The sequence below is a fragment of the Stomoxys calcitrans genome, chromosome 5, assembly GCF_963082655.1.
Source record: "Stomoxys calcitrans chromosome 5, idStoCalc2.1, whole genome shotgun sequence".
Taxonomy (NCBI): domain Eukaryota; kingdom Metazoa; phylum Arthropoda; class Insecta; order Diptera; family Muscidae; genus Stomoxys; species Stomoxys calcitrans.
The window spans coordinates 51166339-51173556 of NC_081556.1; positions in this window are offsets into that span (position 1 = coordinate 51166339).

Below are 7218 nucleotides of genomic sequence, written 5' to 3' on the forward strand. Positions count from 1 at the left end.
ATAGGAATTGCGCCCTCTAGAAGCTCAAGAAGTCAAGTCCCCAGATCTGTTTATATGACAGCTATATCAGGTTATGAACCGATTTGAACCATACTTGGCACAGTTATTGAATATCATAATAAAACACGTCGTGCAAAATTTCATCCCAATCGGATAAGAATTGCGCACTCTAGAGGCTCAAGAAATCAAGACCTAAGATCGATTTATATGGCAGCTATATCAGGTTATGGACCGATTTGAACCATACTTGGCAAAGTGGTTGGATATCATAACAAAACACGTCGTGCAAAATTGCATCCCAATCGGATAAGAATTGCGCACTCTAGAGGCTAAAGAAGTCAAGACCCAAGATCGGTTTATATGGCAGCTATATCAAAACATGGACCGATATGGCCTATTTATAATACCAACCGACCTACACTAATAAGAAGTATTTGTGCAAAATTTCAAGCGGCTAGCTTTACTCCTTCGGAAGTTAGCGTGCTTTCGACAGACAGACGGACGGACGGACGGACAGACGGACAGACATGGCTAGATCGACATAAAATTTCACGAAGATCAAGAATATATATACTTTATGGGGTCTCAGACCAATATTTCGAGTAGTTACAATCAGAATGACGAAATTAGTATACCCCCCATCCTATGGTGGAGGGTATAAAAATTTTTTGAATAGGTTTATTCAAAAGTTAAAAAATTTTAACTTAATATCAGCAGACAGTGTTTGCTGATATCAGCAGACAAATTTTTCTGGGTGTACCAAGCCCCTAAGTTAGTTCATGTCCGGTATTGTATCCCCACCTAAGTATCGATGTATGTTAGCCACGAAAGCCTGGCAATGACATAAGAAATTCTCCAACATCTCATCATCTTCCACATATGCCCTACACATGCTATCACTTGCTGCACCGATTTTACATAAATGAGCTCCTAGGCCTATGTATCCCGTTATGATACCGAGAGCTATTCTGACCTCCTTTATACTTTCTTTCAGTAATAGCCTCGTCTTCTCACGATCCGGATCTCCCCAAAGGATTTTCGTCGTCCTACCGAACTAGAACTGCGTCTACCCGAAAGGCTTCGGGTTAACCAAGTTTATTGACGGCTGTCCTCCATGCCTTCACTGCCAAATCGTATGCTATTTCATTCCCCCTTACTCCTTTATGGCCCGGCACCCAAGCGATGCGGACTTTGAAATCGTCAGAGAAGTCTTTAATCTCCTTCTTACACTCTAAGACTGTGTGTGACTTTACCGTCCTGGTTTTTATAGATCTGATGGCCAGTTAACTGTTCGCAAAGATGTTTACACCCGACATCCTCGTATGAACACCACACCACATCACGCATTCCGTGATCGTCCGGATCTCTGCCAGCAGGATCGTGTTAATGTCAGGCAGTCGAATACAGATCTCAGCCCCAGGGTTCTTAATGTAGACCCCCAGGCTACGATCCATCTGTATAACATAATCTATCAATTGGCAATACCAGAGTTTCGTCTATCCAAGACTGTGCCTCTGGCAGCAGTGTTTCGCATTGGACCTCAAGTATCCGATCGGAATCCTCATCTATACCAACCGGGTTTCCTATCGTCTCCTCTATTATATTGCTATCGTATGTCCTGCTCCTATTCTCTATCCATTCTTCTATTGCCTTAAGTCTCATAGCCGCAGTGCCTGCCTCACACCTAATCTGTATGTCAATGGGTCGGATATCTAGAATAGTCTCCAAGAATTAGAAACATTAGACATGAAATTATGTCGAATTTTTAATGAGCAATTTGGCAGCTTAATAACCATTATTCGACTACATTGACGACTACAGTCTCTAGGCTGTCACCACGGTATCGAGATGACGCTATCAGTCAAGGAATAAAATTAAACACTTGACAATTGTTTGAAAAAGTAACTCAGTAAACTATCAAACAAAAGAATACTGCAACTGTCTCAAAAGATATTCACACTCGTTTTTCCAATAAATATTTTCTTGCAATTTATCCAAGCAAAACAAAACCAACGACGACTTCTGAAGCCAGCCAATCCAATCGCAAATTCTCAACTCGCCTAGACTGAATGATTGATCCACAACATTTTATAGACTGTGGTGGATCACGCACAGTGTTGTATGAATGAAACCGAAAGGAAAGCAAATGGATCCATGCCTTATGCAAAGGCATTGTGGTAATGATGTTATCTTAGAAAATTTGAAATCAAACAAGTAAGGGACGGAAAATTCGGGCGACGCCGACAATATTTTGCCTGTAACTACGCTATAAATTTTGATTGTATTTAATATAAGGATGCTATATCTAAATCTTATCGATTTTGATGTATTTACGAAGAAAAGTGAGCTAGTAGAGTTATGTGTCTTGTTATGATACCAAAAGCTTTACTGACCTCCTTCTTACTTTCTTTCAGTAATAGCCTAGTCCTCTCACGATCCGGATCACCACATAGGATCTTCGCCGTCCTACCGACTGTTTCGCTGTTCCACAGAGTAACATGCGCATTTGTCGCCCACGCCTTAAGTCGGACTGCATCGACCCGAAAGGCTTCGGGTTAACCAAGTTTATCGACGGCGGTTCTCTGGGCTGCACTGCCAAATCATCTGATCTTTCATTCCCCCTTTCCTCCGTTATGGCCCAGCTCCCAAACGATGCGGATTGTGCATTCCATTCCGCATTGCGTGATCGCCCAGATCTCAGCCTGCAGGACCGTATTACGGTCAGGCAGTAGAAAACAGATCTCATTCCCCTGGTTCTCAATGTAGACCCCCAGGCCCACTCTGTCCACTAGCTTTGATCCATTTGTGTAATATGATCTTCTAGACGGCAATACTAAGGTTCCGTCAGTCCAAGACTGTGCCTCTGCCAGCAGTGTTACCCATGCAACCTCAAGTGTAATCTTAGGTATCCGATTGGAATCTTCATCTAAACCTTCCAGGATTCCTAACGTCGCCTCGAATACACCGCGATAGTATGACCTGCTCCTATCCTCAATCAATTCTCCCATCGCCTTAAGTCTCATAGTGGCTGCCTCACATTTAATCTCCAGTGCCCTAGTGTGAGATGACAAGATAATCTCTGTACTAAGGTTGCGCTTTTTCTCCATAGCAGTCCACCAAACTACTGAGGCGTAAGTAAGTATTGGTCTAATCACTCTTCTGTAGAGCCAGTGGAATATCCTGGGATTCCGGCTCCATTTCGAGCCTATGGCCCATCTACATTATGCCCAACATCTGAGAGCCTTCTCAGTATGAACCTGAATGTGCCACTTCCAATTCAGTTTCCTGTCTAAAATCACACCTAAGTATTTAACCTTGTCAGATATCGAAATCTGTTTATTGAGGAAACGTGGTGCGTAAAATTGGCCCACCTTCGTCTTCCTCGTGAACAGGCATATTTCAGTTTTCTCTGGGTTAACATGAGACCCTTGAGTCTAGCCCAGTCGTATGCCATATGCAAGACCATTTCGGCCCTTCTGCATAGCTGGGTCGGATCCTTACCCCTAAGAAGTATTTTAACTTGGTCTGCATTGCAGACGGGTTGAAATCCCTCCTCAGTCAGCATCCGTAATAGGTTGTTTATGGTGGTCACCCAAAGGAGTGGCGATAAAATGCCCCTTGTGGCGTGCCCTGTGCCATTTTCTCCCTTATATTTATGTAATGGGACCCGTAATTTATCCACCAGTGCCTTAGCATATGGTTTATCCAGTCTTTAAGGACCCGGTCCACCCGGTACTGATGTAAGGATTGGATCAATGTGTCGGTCCGCACATTATTAAATCCTCCCTCGATTTCAATGCAAACCGCCAATGTGTACGTCTTGGCATCAAAAGTTTCTTCTATTTTGTGCAAAACCTAGTGCAGGGCAGTATCTTCCAAAGGATCAAAGGATTCTTCTATTTTGTGCACCGACATACGTATGCCGTTTGTATTTAAACAGTTCCCTGGATGTCCTACTCTTTATAATGGTATCCACAATGCCTTCCATGGTTTTGAATAGAAAGGATATAAGGCTTATAGGCCTTTGGTGTCGCATAACTTACCTTGCCGGGCTTTGGTATAAACGCCACCCTTGCCTCCTGCCAGGCTTTCGGATTATATGCAAGTCCCAGACAAGCTGTGAAAATAGTGGCCTGATTATGCGCCAGATAGTCGGCCTCCTTTTGTAGTAGCGCCAGAAATATTCCATCAGGTCCGGGTGACTTAAAGGGTTTGAACCTCCTCAATGCTTCCTTGACCATAAATTCTGTAATAACAAGCCAATCAATCAACCTCATTATTCCAAGATTCCTATGTCTCCGTGAGTCCCGTCGTATCCTGTGGAAAATGCGTTTTCATCAAAGCCTCAACATGTCCTCCGTTGTTTCTGCTCTCTATCCCATATTGTACACTAACCTTTCAGAGAAACTTTTTCATCTTAGCGGCGTCATTAACACTAACGACCTGTTCGCAGAAAAGCTTCCAGGAGGCACGTTTTGCAGCTCTGGTAATCTTCATCCCAGTAAACTTCCACTTTTTTACGACGAGCTCTGTTATAAAGTCTGCGTACCTCTTTCCCAATGTTGCGAATCTCCCCGGTCATCCGGAGTTTTTCTTGAGCTGTTTTCCTTTCCCGAAGAGAACAACTATCTTCGAAAGACTCCACTAGTGCAGTCGTAATCCTGTTGTCATTTTATCCAATGTCTTCTATGCATGGACAATCTAAATTATCTTGCCCAAGTCTTCTTCTGAGTAGTCTTCCGAATTTTGGCTAGTTGGTTTTCAACTTATTACGGAAGCTTATCGGATTCGACGCTGGCCGTGCTATTCTAAACCAAATGTAGCGATGGTCTGCGAAGGAATTCTCCATGGAGACCCTTCAATCCTGAACCAAATCGATTAGATTTTCCGAACATATTGTCACATCTAAAACCTCCTCCTTAATTCTGTCAACAAAGGTAGCGGCAATATAAATCTTGCCCTTGCTAATTTTCTCCATTATAGCATGAGTAGCTGTCTCGCTCCCGTGCAGATTTATCTGGATGACCTCAATCATTGGTCCTCCATTAGATGGGCTTCTTGGGAGTGGGTGATCGTTTGCTCCCTGTTCTTTAGGCTGCATTGAGTTTCCCGTCACTGTACTGCCTGATATTTAAATATTAGGATCTTTGCATATTCTGGTCTTCAGAATCTTGAGAAACGAACGAACAGGGTCTTCAGAATCTTGAGAAACGAACAGGGTCCCATCATCGGGACCCTGTTTGTTAGGCTGTATTAAGTCTACCGCTTCGTCCCTATGCCAAAAAAAATAATTGTGAAAAATTTCAAGAAAATCCCACAAATGAAAACGGATAGACAGACGGACAGATGGACATGGCTAAATCACTAAATATTTTTATTTCGATCGGTATACTCCTATTTTACATTGAGTCTATCTCTTCTTCTTTGGGATGTTATAATCAAATTCACAAAGTTATAATTCTCTGTACTACAGTAGTGTGTATAAGGCATAAAGCAGTAGGGTATAGGGTATGAAAATCATTTACATTCCTTCATTAAAGTAGTCAACTTTTTTTAGCGCTCAACATTACTGTGCGACGATAATGAATGGCCGATTCGCGGAATAGTTACTTGGTTGATACGGTGCTGATGGTATGGTATGTTCGTTCATTTGTTGGCTACTTCAAATGTGGGTCAGTGCGATGAAGTGCAGATTTTGTTTAGTTGTCGCTGTTTTTTGCTTTATATTCATACCGTACCGTAACCACAGATAGACAATGGAAGAAGACGAAAACTCAAAACTAAAAAAAAACGTCAGACAAAAAGACAGACACAAACAATCTGCTGCAATGAAAAGCGCAAGCGAAGTGTGATTTGAAAATGTGCATGCACAAGTACAACAAAACAAAAGACTTAGACAACGAACTTTTATTTGGTTTTCTATGTTCTTCTGTTTCTGCTTTTGTTTTTAATAACGCCAAGCTGTCTTATAAGAGTTGAATGACCTATCAGCAATAAAAATATCTACGATACGAGAAGGACAGTTGGAGACGAATGCGTTGAGTATTTATGGAATAATTGTTAATTTCTATGTACATACCTCAAATGCTACTACTTTTTATACTCGGTACCATAGGATAGGGGTATATTCATTTTGTTATCCTATTTGCTACATATTGAAACACCGATTTCCGAGAGGATTAAGTCTAAATATTCTAGACGGTCGTACAGTGTCTACAACTTTTTCTCTGTTGATCTAAGCAGTAAAAATGTTTTAGATATTTGTAGAGGAGGACATAGACTTTCAAGACTACGCTGCTGTAGGTCCATATCTTAAATACAGGTTAAGATTCAGGGTTCAAATTTGATCAGTTTTGACTTATTCAACCTTCTGGGGGCCAAGACTTTGATCTACTAAATTGAATTGTTTTATATTAGGTTAGGTTAGGTTAGGTTAAGTTGAAAAGAGGGTACGGATATTAATGCGCCCCATGCCGCCATAGACATACACCTAAGCCAGTAATCGGCTTGTTGTGCGATCTAAATACTAAAAAAGTAACCTCGAAAAAGAAAATCAGAGTTAGGAGTTCCGTGCTACTTACACAATCGTTTATTATTTTCCATGCCACGCCCACCTAAGTGGCGGTATATGTTAGACGCGAAAACCGGGCAATGACAAAGGAAATGCTCCAACGTCTCATTATCTTCCCCGCTTGCCCTACACATGGTATCACTTGCCTCACCGATTTTATATATGTGAGCTCGTAGTCCTATGTGTCCCGTTATGATACCAATAGCTATACTCACCTCCTTCTTACTTCCTTTCAGTAATAGCCTCGTCTTCTCACGATCTGGGTCTCCCCATAGGATTTCCGTCGTCCTACCGACCGTTTTGCTGTTGCACAGTGTTACATGCGCATTCGACGCCCACGACCTTAAATCGGACTGCGTCGACCCGAATGGCTTTCGATTAACCAAGTTTATTGACTGCAGTTCTCTGGCTTTCACCGCCAAATCATCTGCCTTTTATTTCTCCTCACTCCGTTGAGATTCAGATTTCGCCATCCTCAGAGAAGGCCTTAATCTCATTCTTGCATTCCAAGACGATTCGTGATCTTAACGTCCTGGTTATTATTGCCCTAATGGCAATTTTACGTCCTCCTGAGGTGGTTAGCACCACACCACCTCACGCATTTCGTGATCGCCCGGATCTCCGCCTGCAGTTCCGTATTATGGTCA